This window comes from Suricata suricatta, chromosome 6 (assembly GCF_006229205.1).
Source record: "Suricata suricatta isolate VVHF042 chromosome 6, meerkat_22Aug2017_6uvM2_HiC, whole genome shotgun sequence".
Taxonomy (NCBI): Eukaryota; Metazoa; Chordata; class Mammalia; order Carnivora; family Herpestidae; genus Suricata; species Suricata suricatta.
In genome coordinates, this window is record NC_043705.1 from 86210198 (window position 1) to 86230315 (window position 20118).

At 43.4% G+C, this 20118-nt stretch overlaps 1 long non-coding RNA gene across 1 annotated transcript; it reads left to right on the forward strand.

The window, feature by feature from the left end:
* Positions 1-786: 786 nt before the first annotated feature.
* On the forward strand, positions 787-4590 carry LOC115294843. The gene is made up of 3 exons (XR_003910179.1): positions 787-884; positions 1105-1203; positions 4358-4590. It is a non-coding gene; the product is annotated as an uncharacterized LOC115294843 (long non-coding RNA).
* The last annotated feature ends 15528 nt before the right edge of the window (positions 4591-20118 follow it).

Here is a 20118-nt window from a genome sequence, read left to right on the forward strand (position 1 = left end):
AAGAAACGTGTTCAAATGGCCTTGGTGTCACTGTTCCCAAAATGTCCTCCGGCCACCCTGCCCCTTCCCCATCTGGAGATTTTGCTGCCCCCTCCTTCACCCCCAGCCACCTCTGACCTTGCTGACCCTTTTTCTGTCTTCTCATAGCTGCAGTTCCATACACTTCCTTTCTCTGCAAAATAGCAAGTAAAGTCATCTCCTCGCCTCTACTCTCCACAGCAGCCGGCCCCCCAGGACCTCACGTCCAAGCCTTGACATTTGCCAGGGCATTTTTCTAACAGCCAGACTTTCCCTAACATGGTCACAAGTGACAGCTGAGAGGATCTGACACAGGTATCTCGGTTTTTACCTTAGCGTTATTTTTCTCATATCATCATCATCCTCATCACCACTGTCATCGTGATAGTCACCATCATTATCACGTGCTGTGGTGGGAAGCAGCATTCCATGGTGGATGGCACCCAGGCCCTGGAACCAGGTTGAAGTGGCTGAGCACGCCATCACTGCCGCGGGCCAGCCGTGAAAGCTGGGGCAGGATTCTTAATCTCTCTATGCCTCAGATCCTTCAAGTGCCGGCAACGACAGTTCTGTCACACAGAGTTGATATAAAAATGGAACCATATATGTGAGCCCTCAGCACAGCCCCCGATAGAGTCGAGTGGCTAACACATGGTGGCCGGCATTACCGTCACCACACACATGACAGTTGCCGCCCCCCTGGCCCGAGTCCCGGTGAGTAACAGACATGCGTGTGCACGCAACCAGTCACACGGGGCAGGGCTCTCCTTGGGTTTCCGTTGAGCTTACTAGCATCAGCTTTATGGAGACTGAACTTAGGCGTTTATTCCTCTGGTCCTTTCCATGATTCTGTAACCTCCTGAAAGGTAGGGGCTCGCCATCTTCACTTAGTATCCAACGTCCTCTAAATACCCAGAAGAAGCTGACTGAATGAAATTGCTCATCCTGAAAGTGGAGGAACGTGACCCCATCCGATCTCTGAGTAGTCCATTCTCTGTATAGCAGTACAGGGAGGGTGGGGGTGGTGGGAAGGAAGCTGGGGTGCTCTGATGTGGTGGCCATCACCCCAACCCATTACCTCCACAGGAAAATGGCGACACAGCAGCAAACTGAGGTTCTCGCCAAAAGGTTCTGGAAAAACTGCCATGGCTAGACTGAACTCAGTGAGAAGCTGCATAATAAATGGTATTTGAATGAATGGATGTGTGAAAGAAAGAAAAAGAAAGAAAGAAAGAAAGAAAGAAAGAAAGAAAGAAAGAAAGAAAGAAAGAAAGAAAGAAAGAAAGAAAAAATATTATGATCCATTTTGGCACTTGGTTTTTTTGGGGGGTTCACTCTCTTGGTATTTATTTTCTTTCTTTCTTCCTTCCTTCCTTTCTTTCTTTCTTTCTTTCTTTCTTTCTTTCTTTCTTTCTTTCTTTCTTTCTTTTTTTCTCTCTCTCTCTCTCTCTTTCTTCCTTCCTTCCTTCCTTCCTTCCTTCCTTCCTTCCTTCCTTCCTTTCCTTCCTTCCTTCCTTTCCTTCCTTCCTTCCTTCCTTCCTTCCTTCCTTCCTTCCTTCCTTCCTTCCTTCCTTCGTTCCTTCCTTCCTTCCTTCCTTCTTTCTTAAATTTCCATCCAAGTTAGTTGGCATATAGTGCAACAGTGATTTCAAGAGTAGATTCCTTAGTGCCCCTTCCCCGTTTAGCCCTTCCCCTCTTCCCATAACCCCTCCAGCAACCCTCTGTTTTTCTCCATATTTAAGAGTCTCTTATGTTTTTGTCCTCCCTGTTTTTATATTCTTTCTGCTTCCCTTCCCTTATGTTCATCCGTTTTGTATCTTTAATTCCTCATATGAGTGAAGTCATGTAATATTTGTCTTAATCTAACTTACTGATTTTGTTTAGCACAATATCCTCTAGTACCATCCACGTTGTTACAGATGACAAGATTTCATTCATTTTGATTGTTGAGTAATACTTTTGGTGTATATTTAGCACATCTTCTTTACCTATTCATCCATCGATGAACATTTGGCTTCTCTCCATACTTTGGCCATTGTTGATAGTGTTGCTATAAACCTGGGGGTGCATGTGCCCCTTTGAAACAGCACACCTGTGTCCTTTGGATAAATACCTAGTGGTACTTGTTATTTTTTATATAAAGGTCCTCCTGAAAAATTCTTCCCAGAGTTCGGGGTCAGAAAAAGCTATTTCCCTGCTGTATAAAAAGTCTCCTCTTCATTGGCGTCCGGCCTCTTTAAGAACCAGCCCGTCACCATCAGTAGGGTCCAGAGGACACCCATGCAGAAAAGGGCATTTGCTAGACAAGCCCTCATGCTCAGCCTCACTCCCCGGTCTCTGCTGAAACTACATGGACCCACCGCTGCCCGTCTATCAGGGCTCCGTGGGGTCTGGTCCCACAGCAGCACATCCCACAGAGGCCTTCTTAGCTCTCTGTCCTTTGCTTGATTTGCTGGCTGGTTTACCACTCACTCTGCCTCTCAGGAACATGATTCCTTAGCCTGACCTCTCTCTTTTCATGCTCTTACTCATTTCACAGTTCACAATGCCTGAGATGTGCTCCTGTGTGAAACCTCATAAAGTTGCTAGTGTTCTGGTCTCTGTCTCCACCCCCTCGTTACCTCAAAGCGTGCAGCTGGACCCTTCCTGCTACTAGACAATAAGACCTCTATAACCCACTATATTTCCCTCTTCTCCTTGGCTGCCAGGGAACTCAGAGTTATCCTTTACACTCAAAGAAAAATTAGGGTTTTAGATGCCATCTTTTCACTCCCTTTTCTTCCTTGGCTCTTTTAGCTTTTAACTTCGAATTTTTGTTTTTGTATATCTGCTTCATTTGTTTTAAGATGGAAGGTTTAAAAAAACACACACACAAAGAAAAAAAAATCTTCCAGTTCCACTGAACTGCTTAAAATTCTACTCTTATCCTGTATGGCTTCTCCGGGGAAAAGGAAAAAGGAAATCCCAGTTTTGGCATAATATCTGTAGCTGCATCCCCAAACTGTCTCCCTGGCCCTGCCCGGTTTGAGCATCTTTTCCTGAAATCCTTTGCAGCCTGTTCTAGCCCTTTCAGCTTCTCTATCTCCAAACCTGCAGTGACCACCAAGCCTGCTTCCAGCTCGCCCTTGGGAGCTGCTTTTGTCTGTGTGTGATGTGATCTCACACATGAAGCCTTGGCAAATATAAAGGCAGGGATCACTCATCCTCTGTAATCCTGTGCTGATTCCTGTGGTTTTCCCAAGTTTGGTTCCTATATTCTCAGCTGAACAAGAATAATAATAAGAGCAGGTATTTATTGTTCCTTCTCGGTTTGTAAGGCATTATGCTTTGCACTTTAAAGATTATGTATTTTTGAGAGACAGAGAGACAGAACATGGGCGGGGAAAAGGCAGAGAGAGAGAGGGAGACACAGAACCCGAAGCAGGCTCCAGGCTCTGAGCTGTCAGCACAGAGGTGGACACGGGGCTGGAACCCACAAACTGCGAGATCATGACCTGAGCCCAAGTCAGATGCTTAATAGACTGAGCCACCCAGGCACCCCTATGCTTTTATTCTATATGCATTCTCTTTTTTAATTCCTCACTGAGGGAGAAGCCATTTTAAAAAGGACAAAACTAAGGTGCACATACTTTTTCTCTGTATTCAGGACATAAACTCCAGCGGAATAGGATGCTGGCTGCCTTTCGTGCCCTTCTTAGCATCTGTCACCACCTGGCACAGAAGGTCAACATGTAATTTCTGATTTAGCAATTTATTGTTCAACAGAGTAAACACGCATCCCCCAAATAATCATGACACCTCCCCAGGGGAATGAAGTAGGTCATGGAGCTCTGAAACCCAGCTGAACCGGATTCTGCCCAGGGCTGCCCGAGCCGGCAAGACTGAGGTTCTTATGTGACGCTGTCAGAGAGGTGCTGGGACAGAGGTCAGCTGGGGTACGTCCCTGTCCCTGAGCTGGGCTTCACAGCACTGGGGGATCTAGGGGCAGAGTCTTGCTGGGGTCCAGCCTCCCTCTGGCATGAGTCTCAGCCTATTCTACTATAGTTTTTTTTTTTCCTCTCCCCATAAGTGCCTTAGAGGACTGGCATAGAGTGGTGTCAGTGAATGGAAGGAAGGAAGGAAGGAAGGACAAGGGAAGGGAGGGGAGGGAGGGGAGGGAGGAAGGAGGAGAGGAGAGAGGGAGAGAGGAAGGAGGGAGGGGAAGGGAGGGAAGGGGGAGGTGAGGGAAAGAAGGAAGGGGGAGGAAGGGAGAGAAGGAGGGAAAGAGGGAGGGAGGGAGTGGTTGTGTGAGTTATGAGGTAGCTCACATATCAGGCTCCAACATTTCCTTTTTAAAAAGGAACCTTTAGGAAAAGAGACTTCAGAGTGCTAAGGACAGGGCCAGCGAAGGCAAGCCTGCAGAGACCCACCTCTTCTGGGGACTCCACCACTTCTCCAAGGCCCTACCCCCAAAGCCACAAGGAGTCCTCAGCCCTGAAATCCACTCTTTGCTGAGAGAGATGCTCATTTTTCACATCACTGCGCTACACTCTTCCTCTATGTGGTGCTGATTAACTCCAGCAAAAAGCACTGCCAACAGCTGAAAACTTAAAACAAAGGGTCTGTACAAAAGATTCGTGTTCCTCCTCCTTTTCATTTATTTAAAACAATTTTACCCTCTGTAGTCCCGTATGGCTCCTGCATAAATTACTCTTGCAGACTGGCCCGCTGCTAGCTTGCTCGCCTCACTGCCTTTGCTCCCACTTTCAGAGCTGCCAGTTAAGCTTTAAGCATCTTGAAAACGTATTGTCTGGAATGAAACAACCAATTATGCTTTCAGGTTTTGTGGCATAATATCGCAGAAACCAGCAATTACAGAATCAGAGTGGCATCAAATGGGGGTAGAAGGGAGTTAGCACGGATTATTCTTTAAATAGCAGTTACATGAACTCATAATAAATAGGTATTAAGTGTTAAATGTATGATAAGTAATTCTTGACAATGCAATTATCCAAACAGAAGAGGGAAACGTGGCAATATGGCATTGTCAAATTCTTTTGTGCACAGCACGCTCCGTTAGACTGAGAGACGGAGAAAATTTCTTTGTTCCAGCCCGTAGTGGAGGCAAGAGTGCAGATGTGGGCACTGAAGGGGATGCAGTGAGGCCCCGAGCGACAGCAAGGTTTTCAAAAGAGCAAAGCCTTTTGCTTCCACGGGGGCAGATGTGGCTGACCACAAAATTCCATTGACAGTGACCTCAGTGTAAGGCATAGCCAGTTCACCAAACACATAGTTAGGGAGTCCCTGCAATACCTTACATGTAAGCATATAGCCTGGTGCTTAGCAAATAGCAGACATATAAGAAATGTTTACTGAGCCTATCTGGCACTTACAGGCAGGACTGCTGTGTAAGGCCATCCGGATTGTGCACTGCACAGTTCTCACTGATTAAGTTTAGATGAAGATGTGAATAGCTTTCCTGGATGTTGTGAGATGCTATGCTCCTGCTTCAAAGATGCAGTAGAATTTGTATCTGTGACCTTGACACTTAAGCTGGGTTCTCCAAAAAGGAAAATCATATTTCAACACAGTCAGTGGTTTTTAGCAATATAATTTAAAGATTAAAATGAAGTACCTATGGCCAGACTACTTGAAGTCAACAAGCTTCCTTTATACAAGTTGTGTGTCTTTGGGGGAAATTCCTTAAACTCTGATCCTGTTTTCCTAATGATAAAATATGGATAGAGGTAAGTATCCACCACATGGGGTAGTTATGAAGATTAAATGATGTAATGGGCTAATGCATTTGGAGATAGTTGTTCATAAAGCTTCTTCCCTTTTCATCATAGGCACTTTCTAGACTACATTTCTTAGGCCCCTGGCAGTTAGGTGTGTCTGTCTAACTCAGTCCGAGCACACAGGATGTGAGTAAGTGTGAAGCGTGCTACTTTCCAGCCTGGCCCAGAAAAGCCATTTTGGAGCATTGCAAAACCCTGGGACATGGCTGAGCCCCAGGATGGAAGAAAGCCTGGGTCTCTGAAACATCGTGTGATGGAGAGGTCCCACCAATCAGGTACCCTGGGGAAGAAAGAAACTACTTCTGTATCAAGCCACAGCGATCAAAGGTTGATTGGCAATGGCAGTCACAATTACCGTAACTAACACACAATTTAGAGAATGGTGTGTGCGTTTTAACCATATTATCTTGGGTGAGCTATGCCCCGGCCAGACACGGATCAAGACAGAAACCAGAAAGAGTTTTATATTCAACTCCCTGGTGAAATCACAGTGCCCCACTGACAGCAGTTCAGACCAGTGAAAGGATCCTGGAGCATCTTAGAGGCCAGACTGGCAGAGGAAAGGCACTGTAAATGGCTTGGCAATTTCTAGCCTTGTGCTACTATGTAGCGATGCTGCTAGAGAGAGAGGCGGGGCTGAGCCCGGATTTACGGTCATTCCTATCCACGTTCCAGGCACATCGCTTGCCCTGGGGAAAGCAGGCCACCGCATCATGAGTGGCCCCCATGGTGAAAAAATGAGTGGGTCCTCCAGCCCCAGTCAAGCCTTCAGAAGTTCATGGATCCGGCCAGCAGCTGTACTGCAACCTCATGGGCCAGAACCCCCCGGCTAAGCTACTCCTGGATTCTCAACTCTCAATGTCTGTTGTTTAAAAACTAGTGTTCCTGCCTTTGGGCCCCAGGGATCACATAATCATAGAATTATAAAGCTCAGAGGGGGCCATCTAGGTCAACTCTTTTTTTTTTCTCCATTCTATAGATGGGAAAACTGATGCCCAAGGTTTTGCATCATGATACTCATGTCCCCAGAAATAATCCTTACTCCACAAGACCCTTTGTCTTAATATTCATTGTTCTTCGAGGTCTAGATCAGTCTCCTTTATCTGGGAAAACTTCCATGGTCTCCCCTGATCTCTAACCTATTAAATCCTACTGTGTGGACAGTGTCCCTGCCTCATGTCATGGTCTTCTACTGTCTCTTCACACAAAAGGCAGAGTTGTCCCCATAGCTTGTTACAATAATGGCTTCAAATGTGTTCACATTTCCCTGTATCTATGCTGTTGGGTAAATCCTTCACTTGAGTAGGGACCCTCCCTTGAGTAGACTGACTCTTGGCTTTTCAGTCCACTAGCTTTGGCCAATGGGACGGTATACATGTGATGCGAGAGAGACCTGGAAAGTGCTATGTCTGGAGACTTGCTCTAGCTTGGCTGTTCTTAGAAATGGGAACTCTCTGTGAACAAGCCCAAGAATGCTAGTGGATGAGATGTCATGAAGTCCAGTTGCCCCTGCTGCCTAGCTGACATCAGTGAACCCCTGGAAGCAAGCTGCCTTGCTGTGCGTGGATGCATCGATTAGCCCAGCCAAACCAACAGAAGACACAAAGAGCTAAGCCTGGACTAAATCACCAACTTGCAGAATCAATTCAATCAATGGTTGTAGGTGTGGTCCCCCAGTTTGGGGTTGATGCCCACCATCACTCCCAGCAAAAACCCAGGGTCCTTACCATGGTCTGCAAAGCCCTATGTAATCTCTCAGAACTAAAACAACCTGCACATCCACACTTGCTATCTACATTAATATGACTCTATTTGCTACTTCTTCATCAACACGATTTTACTAGTCCAGGAAACTCTTGCTTTGGAGGGCACAAGTTGGCAAGTAGCTGTATTGTTCATTTCACAGACTTGCTGAGAGACCCATCAACTCTCCAACAAAGAGCATCAACCAGTAGTTTAGATTCTGAATCCCCGGCCTTGAAACCCTTAAGCATCCTTACAGGATCCAATGTGAAACTGCTACATCATGATCATCAGCTCGTCCTAACCATGATCCCTCACTGAAAGACTTGCCCCAAACCAGACTTCAAACTTCTCATATATGTCTTAACTTTGTCCCTCTCTATCTGAGGCATGACTATGACCCTGTTGAAGTGGTCCTCCTTCTTTGGGTAGGAGTAAATTTAGCTTTGTTGAATCAACAGGTGACTGGTGATTATTTTCAGAAAGCCAACATTGCCCATTTCCATTTCCTACTACCTTGGTCACTGTCCTGCTTTTTACACGGAGGCTGGTGTGCGGTGCCCCAGCCACACCAGCTTCTGTGCTCTTCCCTGAACGTGGCAAGCACTTATTGCCTCAAAGACTTTAAGTGTCCACTGCCTGGGATCCACTGCCCTTGGTATTTGCCTGTTGGAACTCTCCCTGCCTTCAGATCTGTGCTCAAACTCCACTTCCCCAGTGAATCCTTCCCCGAAGAGCCTCTCATATCTAAAGCATCAGTTTCCTTCACTCTCTAACATCTTCACCTTGCTTTAGTGTTGTTTTTCTTCATGGCACTTATCTCTACTGAAACCCACACAGACACACACATACACACACGCACACACACACAGACACTTGTGTGTCTGTTTATTGCCTTTCTCCCTTTTTAGAAGGTAAGTCATGAGAGAGAACACACCATCTGCCTCCCGCACCACCATAAAAGCAGGGTCTAGAACACAGGTACTCCATAAACACTTGTTGAGTGAATTCTGATGAGTGGATGTTAGATGTTGTTGTCTTACTAATGCCATTGCTGTTACTGTCATTGTCCCATTCTGTGCTGGGCTTCTTCTCTCCAGAAGCCAACTGTCACTGCTCTCCTCCTTCTCAAATCCTTCTTAGAAACCTCTGAGACCCTCTTTTCAGAGGAAATAACCTCCCCCACACACTCTCAAACTCTTCCATGAATCTCTGTTTCATCTTCCTTGGTGGAAACTGGGCTCTCTCCTAAAGTCGTCGGTTTCTGAGACATTCATTCCACAGGTGAAGACCTGGACTGAGCATTTCTTCCTGCTACCCTGACTTCTAGATTGCCATTCCTCAACCTCACGTGATGCTCTTGGTCCTCTGACCTCACACAGCTGTGCTCCATGGTCCTCTACCCTTCCTCACTGTCGTTCTTCTGTCTACTAAACCATCATTCTCATCCCTCTCATCCCTCTCAGGCTCCTGGCTCCCTTCTCCTTCTCCCCTGCCTTCTGCTCCCTGCTGGTGTGCAGTCACTCCGGCATCCTCATGGGCACCACCAATCCAACACTCTGGTTTTGCCTCTGATGTCCTCTTTGCTTATGATGTTTGCTTTTTCTTCCTTCCATCTACTCACTCCCATGGTGACTCTCTGGGCTCTGCATGCCATAGACCTGTTCACAGAGGAAATGTTAAATCCAGGAAAGGTACTTTCTGAATTCAACCTCTTCTCTTTCTGCTGGGAGCTACATCAGCCTTGCTGGATGACACAGTCACAGTGAGGAAATGGCAGACGTTTGCACAGCTCCTGCCATGAAGCAAAACTGGTATCTCCTTCTATTATTGGTTCATATTGGGAATGGGACTGCTCTTATTGATTAGGCCTCACAATGTTCCAGATCAGACCAATATTCCCCACACAGTTACCCCATAAGAAAAAGCATATTCCTGCCCCTGCATAAGAGATTTTAGATCAAAGCACTGTAGATGTTTGCCAAAAGGCTCTTCTAATGAGCTTTGCAGACCCAAGACATAAATAATAAGGGGGGCTTGCTGGGAGCCGCATTGGCCTCACTGGATGACACAGTCATAATGAGGAAATGGCAGATGTTTGCCCAGCTCCTGCCATGAAGCAAAACTCGTATCTCCTTCTACTATTGGCTCATATTGGGAATGGGACTGCTGTTATTGATTAGGCTTCATGATGTTCCAAATCAGACCAATATTCCCCACCTCATGAGGAGAAGCATATTCCTACCCATACAGAGGAGATCTTAGATCAGAGCACTGCAGGTGTTCATTGAAAGACTCTTCTAATAGGTGCCTATAGATTCAAAACATAGACTATGAAGGGATTAAAAACACAAGAGTTGCATTTACATCTGGCCCGGAGAAAAGGAGCCCAATTTGGAGATAAGAAATAGAAAACAAGGACAGAACATAGTCCCTTCCCAAGGTCCACATTCTGCAAATATCCTCCTTTGTACTGACTTCAGTTATGAGGATGGAATTGAAACCCAGGTGCAAGACCAACACACATAGGGCCCCCATTGTGCTTGCATCAAAGAAAGGGCTTTTTCAAGCAACTAAGTTTTTATAATTTTTAAAAATATTTTTAATTTATTTTTGAGAGAGAGAGAGACACAGAGCATGAGTGGGGGAGGGTCAGAGAGAGAGACACAGGTCAGAAGCAGGCTCCAGGCTCTGAGCCATAAGCACAGAGCCTGATGCAGGGCTCAAACCCACGAACCACAAGATCATGACCTGAGCTGAAGTTGGCTGCCCAACCAACTGAGCCACCAGGTGGCAAGCAACTTGTTAACAAACAATCTTTCTCTTGTGGTTTACGAGCTAAATAAATAAATAAATAAATAAATAAAAATAACTTCTACCCTATCTATATACAACTTAACCTATGTTTTAATCTTAGCATCATTAACTTAAATAATATGTATGTTATCCTGTTTTTTACTAAAAAACGTCCTTTTATACTGTTGGTTATAAGATTTACTCAACCTCGCTGTAGGTACATTACATGGCTTGGTTATAACTTGCTAACTAAAAACAAAGTCATAATTATTGGCAAAAGACCAACCCATACAAAATAAGATAGGTTTGTTACTTTCTTAATCTGGGGGACTGACGCCAAGAATAAATGGGATGGTTCTACAAAAATACTTCTGTAAAACTTGTTTCTGTACACTTTTGACGATTATAGCATCTTATCACAAAGAATTGGCCACTGTAAAAAGAAATCTATTTGATTTGATGAACTAATGTCATGTTATTGCTTGACCAATAAAAAGAAAAAAAAGACACCAAAACAGACAGAGAAGAGATGTCTGCCTGCTGATCAGAAAGAAACTTGTGGCTCTTTCATCACTCACTCCTGCCAACACTGTCCATCCTTTAGGGAACCCTGGACCTGCTGGAGCTAGACTCCCACAGGGGTTAAGAACACAAGAATTACGATCAACTCTGGTCTGGAGAAGAAGAGCCTAACTTAGAGATAAAAAACAGACAAGAACTGGACATAAGTTGCTACATATACCTTTGCTAATTGTAGCCACAAATATCCTCCCTTACACTGACATCGTAATGAGGATGGATAATGAGGATGGGTAAGAGTAACTAAAACATAAGCCCGTATATAAAGGCTGACACATTTAGGGCACCTATGGTATTTGCACCCTCAGCATCAAGCCAAAGGGTTGACACAAGCAATCTACTTACCAGTACAAAGACATTCTTCCTCTTGGAAGTCAAATGAGATGACTCTTAGCCTGTCTATATATCACTCAAACTATGACTTAATCTTAGCATTATTGATATAAACAAATGTGTATGTTATCCACTTTTCACTGAGAACATCCTGTTGAGATTTACTACCAGTTCAAACAAATGTATATGTTATCTGATTTTCATTTAGAATATCCTGTTTTCCTCTTTGTTGTAGAATTTACTAGCTCACTGTAATTGGGATAGTTTTTCCAGAATGCCTCTGTAAAACTTGTGTCTGTACACTTTTCAAAGCATCCTATCACAGAGATTTGTTCTTTGTAAAAGTTCCTCCTGGTGATGTCCTGTTATCACTTAGCCTATAAATAAAGACCCAAAACCCGACAGAGCAGAGATGCCTGCCTGGTGATCAGAAAGAAACTCAAGGCTCTCTCACTCCCTTTCTCTGACACTGTTCATCCTACAAGGACCCCTGAACTTGCTGGAGCCAGACTCTGGCAATTGGCACCTGAACAGGGACCTGAAGGTAAGCTTTTCCCTTTCTCCTTTGATTTTTCAGGAGAGTTAGGACTCCACCATAAGGTGCTGCAGATCCTCCTGTAGAGATAGGCAGTATTAGAGTGGTGGATAGGTCAGAACTTGAGAAGCTATGGGCCATAAGGAGTCTAAAGAAAGAGGACTCTTTATAGACATTATTCATAACCTGCTTTCAAAGAAGGAGGTCAAGGTATCACCACAGCAATTTACACTTTTTTAATGTTTTGTACAGAAGTGATGTCCATGGTTCCCAGAAGAAGGAACTGTTAATGTAGAGATTTAGAATAAGGTAGGAGATAAAATAAGATAATATTATAAGCTTAAGGGGCCACCAAATGTTCCCTTTGATGCCTTTTCACTGTGTAACTTCATACAGGAAACTTTGGACCCCCAGTTAGAGGTAGAGAAATTGCCTAAAACTCTACAAGCAACAGCGCCTACTGAGGAAGATTTAACTTTCCCTGTCCCGTCCAAAAATAATATTCCTAACAACATAGAAGAAAAGGGACAATATAAAGAGCCACCTCGAAAGTGTAAGAGCAATTCAGAAACAACAGCCGATGACTATAGCAAAAAATATTGGGCTTTCCTCATGCAGGTTAAAGAAACTTCACTGAAACAAATAGATAAATTCAGGGAGCTGCCCTCCAGAAAACCTCCTCCCCCTCCATTATCCAATTCAAATAGATTACAGGCTGCCATTAGAGAGGCCGAATGAGATGGTGATACTGATTTTGTTCAGTCCCTCCCGGTAGTTTTTAAAGGAGAATTTGATGATGAGATATGATGGGAGCCGCTTTCTTACAAGATTTTTAAGGAGCCAAAACCTGCTTGCAGTGAATATGGGTCTGTGGCTCCTTATACTATCACATTGCTAGATGCCCCAACATCGCGTTGGATGGCCCCTTATGACTGGGCAGAGGTGGCCAAGGCCTGCTTGTCAGAAGGAAATTACTTATTAATGGAGGGCAGAGTATAAGGATCTAGTGCAGAGGCAGGTGGCAACCAACAAGAGAACTAACCAAAAGGATATTACACTAGATAAATTATTGGGTGAAGGTGATTATGATACCGCCCACTGACAGATGTACTTGGATAAGAACACCCTGTCCCAAGTAACTGACTGCGCTGTCAATGCTTGGAGAGCCCTCCCCGTCTCTACTGAAAAGGCCACCACCTTAGGGGAGGTTAGACAAAAATCTGATGAGAATTATGAGGATTTCTTATCTCGTCTCATACAAGCAGTAAGACAGGTTATTGTTAATGATGAAGCAGCAGATATGCTTATTAAACAACTGGATTTTGAGAATGCTAATTCAACCCGTCAGTCTCTGGTAAGAGCAATAAGAAGAACTGGCACTTTACATGACTATAGAAAACAGTGTGCTGATGTTAGTCCTGGCTTTATTCAAGGGGTAGCCACAGCTGCTGCCCTGTGGGGAGAGATGTATCACCAATATATGAAGACCTTAGGCCAGACAGGGGGAGGCAATACTCAAAAGGGTCCACAAAATACATTATGTTATACTTGTGGACAGCCAGGACATTTCAGCAGAAATTGACCTTTAAAGGGTGATCAAATATGTCCACCTCAAATTTCATCCCTTACTCAATCTCTGAAAAAAATCACTAATATTCCAAAAACCATTTGCCCTCACTGCCAAAAAGGCTTTCACTGGGCCAGAGATTGCAGGTCTAAGTTTCATAGATATGGTCAGGCTCTTGGCCTTCCTGCCAAGGGAGCTCCCAATGTTAATATTCAGAACCAGAGAAATGAGCAAGGGGACCAGCCCCAGGCCCCAACAATAATTGGGGCAAGCAGTCCAAAGCCATTCACCAACTTCATTTGATCTCAGACCTCCTCAGAGCAATGCCCGGTAGCATGGGACTGGACCTCTGTTCCACCACCAGCACAATATTAACACCTGATTCACCCCCGGTTGCTATCTCCCCTGGAGTAAAAAATCCTTTGCCCTCTGGGATGGTTGGACTGGTTTGGGATGGAGCTCCATGTGCCTCCAAAAAATTATTATTATCCCTGGGGTTATTGACTCTGATTACCAGGGAGAAATCAAGGTTCTGATCTCTCCTCCGTCTTCTACCAAACAGATTCTTAAAAACCAAAGGATTGCTCAGTTGCTTCTTTTGCCCTATCACCATATAGGAAAGGATGCTACTGAGGCCCCCATGGGAGAGGGAGGCTTTGGTTCTAAAGATATGGCCTTTGGATACAAAAAATTAAGACTTTCAGGCCAACAAAACTATTACAGATCCAAGGAGTCCCTATACAGGGACTCTTAGACACCGGAGCATATGTCTCCTGTATTTCAGGAAAAGATCAGCCCTCAGCTTGGCCTACTCAAAATGCTGCTGCTACCCTTGTGGGTATAGGACAGGCCTCTAATGTGGCAAAGAGCTCTCAAAGTAGTCAGACGAGGAAAATAATTCAGGTACCTTTTGTCCTTATATTATTCCTTACATTCCTTTTCCCTGTGGGGGCGAGATATTTTGTCCCATATGGGAGTCTTGACATGCAGCCCAGATGACTGAGCCACTAGTCAAATGTTACAAATGGGGTTTCACCCCGAGAAAGGATTAGGTAAAAATTACAAGATATTACAGCCCCCAATAGATGTTAAACCTAAATTAGATAAAGAGGGAATAGGTTATCCAAATGTATCCAAATTTATAGGGGGGAGGGCGGGCATGGTTCCCATAACCTGGAAATGAGATATTCTGGTGTGGGTAGAACAATGGCCCTTAACCACTGAAAAAACAGCAGCAGCAAGACAACTCACAGAACAACAGCTTAAGTAAGGGCATATTGAGCCTTCCGATAGTCCTTGGGACACCTCCATTTTTGTCATTAGAAAAAAATAAGGTAAATGGAGGTTATTACAAGATTTAAGGGCAACAAATGCTACTATGGAGAGTGTGGGCTCCTTACCACTGGGTCTCCTATCACCCGTGGCGGTGCCAAAGTGTTTTAAAATAATTGTGATTGATTTACAAGATTGCTTCTTCAACATTCTGTTCTATCATGGGGATTGCCAGAGGTTTCCCTTTAGTCTGCCTTCTGAAAATTTCCAACAGCCTTATCAAAGGTATCAATGGAAGGTCTTGCCACAGGGAATGAAAAATAGCCCTGCGCTTTGTCAGAAGTTTGTGAGTCTAGTTTTAGAACCGGTCGGGCAAGCTTATAATAACCTCTATCTTGTTCATTATATGGATGATATACTTTTGGCTCACCCTGATCGAGCAGTGTTACAAGAAATCTTAATAAAGACTGTGGCTTCCTTACAACAGTTTGGTCTGAAAATAGCTCCAGATAAGATTCAAGTGGAGCCGCCCTTCAATTACTTGGGCAGAATACTTAATACTCAAACAGTAACTCACCAGCCTTTACAACTGAGAAAAGACCATTGAGGCACTCTTAATGACTTTCAAAAACTTTTAGAGGATATTAATTGGATTCGGCCCTACCTAAAACTTACTACTTCAGATTTAAAGCCTCTTTTTGCTATCCTTCAGGGAGATCCTGATCCAAAATCCTCACGGACTCTTACTGAGGAGGCCAGAAAGGCCTTATATAAGGTCGAAGAGGCCATAACCAATCAAACTTTAACCAGGGTGGACACTCAGAATCCTTGGTCTTTAATTCTTTTGCCCACAAGACATACTCCTACTGGCTGTCTTTGGCAGGATGGATATTTAGAATGGATTCATCTTCCAGCTACTCCAAAAAAGGTCGTCATGTCATGCCCTGCCCTGGTGGTCACCCTCATGACCAAGGGATGTAAAGGAAGCAAAGAATTGTTTGGCCAAGATGTGGCCTTTATAATTGTTCCTTACACTAGAGACCAATTCGACAATTTGTTACAAAATAGCGAGGATTGGCAAATTGCTATGGAAGGATTTATGAGAGAAATCAGATTTCACCTCCCTAATAATCTAATTCTTCATTTTCTTCAAATTCATCCCTTTATATTTCCAAACATTATTAGGAATGAGTCCTTCCCCCCGCCAGCCGCTAGAGTTTTTACAGATGGTTCTTCTAATGGAAAGGCTGTTACTATTATTGATTGCCATTCTCATGTACAAAACACCAAGGAAACTTCTGCTCAACGAGCTGAATTAATGGCACTCATTTATGCTTTGACACATCTCACCGAAGTTCCTTGTAATCTGTACATGGATTCATGTTATATAGTAAAGTTGTTTCCTCACATTGAAACTGCCTCTCTTCCCAAATTCCAATCCACAATTTTTCCCTTGTTAAAAAACCTTCAAACACATATACATCTCTGAACTCAGACTTTCTTCATTGGGCACATTAGAGCTCATAGTAATTTACCAGGCCTTTTGGCTCTAGGAAATCATCAGGCTGACTCACTCACTAAAACTGTAGTTTTTTCAGCTGTGGAAGCAGCCCACCTGTCACATAACTTACATCATCAAAATGCCTCTGCGTTCAGATTTCAATTTAAAATTCCCAGAGAAGCAGCCCGAGAAGTAGTCCGATCCTGCAAACAACATCCTGCTCACCTTTCTGTCCTGCCCTCTGGGGTCTCAGGCCTAATGATCTATGGCAGATGGATGTCACTCATGTTCCCTCATTTGGTAAACTTTGCTATGTACACATATGCGTGGGTACTTTCTCACACGTTATTATTGCCTTTGCATGAACAGGGCAGGCATTTAAGGATGTGGTACAGCAACTCTTTTTATGTTTTTCATATTTGGGAATTCCTAAGGCAATCAAAACTGGTAATGTTCCAGCTTGTACTTCAGCTGCCTTTAAAAGATTTACTGAGACATTTCACATAACTCACACTACAGGGATTCTTTATTATCCTCAAGGACAAGGTATTGTGGGAAGAGCTCATCAAACATTGAAGACGCAAATTAAAAAAGTTCAAGAAGGGAAATTTAAGTATAGCTCCCCTCACCATATTCTACCTGATGGCCTTTTCGTGATAAACAGTCTTAATGTAAACTCCACAAATACCACAAACATGTAGACATTGGAATCCCGATTCTGAAAAACGAAAAGCTATAGTAAAATGGAAAGATTTACTCACAGGAAAATGAAAAGGACCAGATGTGGTATTAACCTGGGGGGCGAGGATACGCTTGTATTTTTCCACAGGACGCTGACTCTTCTCTGTAGATTCCGGATCATCTAATCCGAACCTATGTTAAACCCTCCACCGCTGCCGCTGCTGCAGCTGCTGCCGCATCCTCCTCCCCCCTCCCTACCTACCAGCCGGCAAATAACTGTCGGAGGACAATAATCTGCCAGGCATCAGCATCTCCCCCTGCCCCTGATAGCGACAACTCAGATTAATGGTATCACTTATACACAAACCAATCTCTGGCAACTAACTGCCTCCACTCAGTTTATAATCCTGAACCGAGCCTCGAGTCCCACTGATTAAGTAACCCAAGCTTGTATACAGACACCCTATGCCATTATTGTGACAAATACTACATAGGGAGTTTTCAAGATTGTTCAAAATTTGGACAAAAGTTATTCTATTACCTTCTCTACTTGTATACTGATTGTATTTCACCAAATACCAAGGTCAAATTTATGATGATTGTCAAACAGCCTCCTTATGTCATGATTTCTGTGAAACCAACCCTTCCTTGGCATGATCATTATAGATTACAAGTAATGCAAGAGATTAATAATTCCTTATCTCAACACAAGCGTTTTGTTGCAGGATTCATTTTGGGTGTCACTGCACTAATTGACATTATAGGGTCTGTGACTGCTTCTACTGTTGCCCTAGTCCAAGAGGTTCATACAGCTCAACATGTAAATCAGCTAACCAAAAATGTTTCTCATGCCCTAGCTATTCAAGAAAGCATAGATTAAAAACTAGACACAAAGGTAAATGCAGTCGGAGAAGCTATTCTATGTATTAAAAATGAACTAAATTCTTGAACGGTATGGCTGGCTCTCCAGTGCCATAAGGAATATAATTGGATATGTGTAAACCCTCTGAAATACAATCTATCCTCTAATGCCTGGGAAAATGTGCAAAATCATTTACTTGGTATATGGAATCATTCCAATTTTAGTCTAGATTTATGACCTCTTTGTCAACAAATTCTGTACCTCAATCAATCTACTACATTCTTTCTCCTTCCCAGGTAGCAATGTCCTTTCTAGATGGACTAAATAATTTTGTCAGTAATCATATCTTCCTCTCTTTTCTTATAAATATTGTTCTGATACTTGGAGCCATATTAATTATCCTTTGTCTTTTTCTAGTCTTCTATAGAGTACTAAGCAATGGGATTCGTGAAGTTTCAATTGAATTACATACTCTACATTTAAAAAATCTAAAAAAGGGGGAGATGTTGGGAACTGTATCAACCTTGCTGGATGACACAGTCACAGCGAAGAAACTGCAGATGTTTGCACAGCTCCTGCCATGAAGCGAAACCAGTATCTCCTTCTATTATTGGCTCATACTGGGAATGGAAGTGCTGTTAGTGATTAGCCCTCACAATGTTCCAAATCAGACTGATATTCCCCACACAGATAGCTCATGAGAAGAAGCATATTCCCACCTCTACAAAGAAGGTTTTAGACAAAGACTGTAGATGTTTGCCAAAAGGCTTTTCTACTGAGCTTTGCAGACCCAAGACATAAATTATAAGTGGGGGGGGGGGGCTAAGAACACAAGAGTTACAAAAGAGTTACAATTAATTCTGGTCTGGAGAAATAGACAAGGACTGGATATAAGTTGCTACATATACCTTTGCTAATTGGAGCCACAAATATCCTCCCTTACATTGACATCCATAATGAGGATGGATAAGAGTAACTAAAACATAAACCCATATATAAAGGACCATATTTAGGGCCCCTATGGTATTTGCACCCTCAGCATCAAACCAAAGTGTTGACACAAGCAATCTACTAACCAGTCCAAAGACATTCTTCCTCTTGCAAGCCACACGAGATGACTCCTAGCCTGTCTATGTATCACTCAACCTATGACTTAATCTTAGCATTATTGATATAAACAAATGTGTATATTTTCCACTTTTCACTGAGAACATCCTGTTGTCTTCTTAGTTGTGAGATTTACTACTAGTTCAAACAAATGTAAATATTATTTGCTTTTCACTTAGAACATCCTGCTTTCCTCTTAGTTGTAGACTTTACTAGGTCACTGTAATTAGGATAGTTTTGCCAGAATATCTCTGTAAAACTTGTGTCTGTACATTTTTCAAAGCATCCTATCACAGAGATTTGTTCTTTATAAAAGTTCCACCTGCTAATGTCCTATTATCACTTCGCCCATTAATAAAGACACAAAAACTGACAGATCAGAGATGCCTGCCTGGTGATCAGAAAGAAACTTGATGCTCTCTCACTCCCTTTCACTGACACGATCCACCCTTCAGGAAACCCTGGACCTGTTGGAGCTAAACACTGGCATCCAGGGTTACTGAATTTGCAAAAGTTCCTCAATTCAAAATTATGTCCTGAGAGCAATAATCCTGAGAGACAGACGTCATAGCAAAACACAGGATTTGAAAGACTTTGAGTTAAACATAGCACGGCACCCACAGCACTCATTTGGTTAATTGTGGGTGGAATTATTTGAGCAAAACATTTTGTGCAAAACATTTTGTGCAACTGCAGGTGCAGGCAGAGAGGCTTGTAAGAATCTTTAGCCAAATTCGGTTCTTAAAGTTCCCCCAGAAGTTGGCACGGGTTCCCTTTCCCTGTGGTTCCTTCGGTTCCTGCTTTGACGGCAGAAGCGTGTGACAGCTGTGAAGTTTTTTTGGCACATGTATCCACTCAAGCGGATTTCCTGTCTTCTTTCCTCTTTAGCAGATGCAAGGACACAACTGAATGTGTTTCTGAGTTTATTATTTGAGGGACTTCACAGATCAACTCTCTAGTTTGTAGACTGAGACCAGAACACTATCCACTGTCCCATTTATTCATTCATTCCATCCCCCGGCTTTTTAAATTTTCCAAGTACTTGTTACATAGTAAAGATGAAAAAAAAAAAAGATGAGCATAGCACTTACCATTGCAGAGTTTGCCATGGATCATGTAGGCAATCATTCAGTTATGATTAAGATAAAGGATGCAAATACAAAGTCCTGAGTACTGAGAATGAGAGAAGCTGACTTCTGCATAAAGATCAGAGATGTCTTCCTTGGGGAAACAAGTTTTGAACTGAATGTAGAACAATGAATAGAAAGTAACTCTATGTACCAGGTTAGAATGTCAGGAGATGGAGAGCATTCCAAACAAAGGGACACACACAATCCTGGGGCAGGG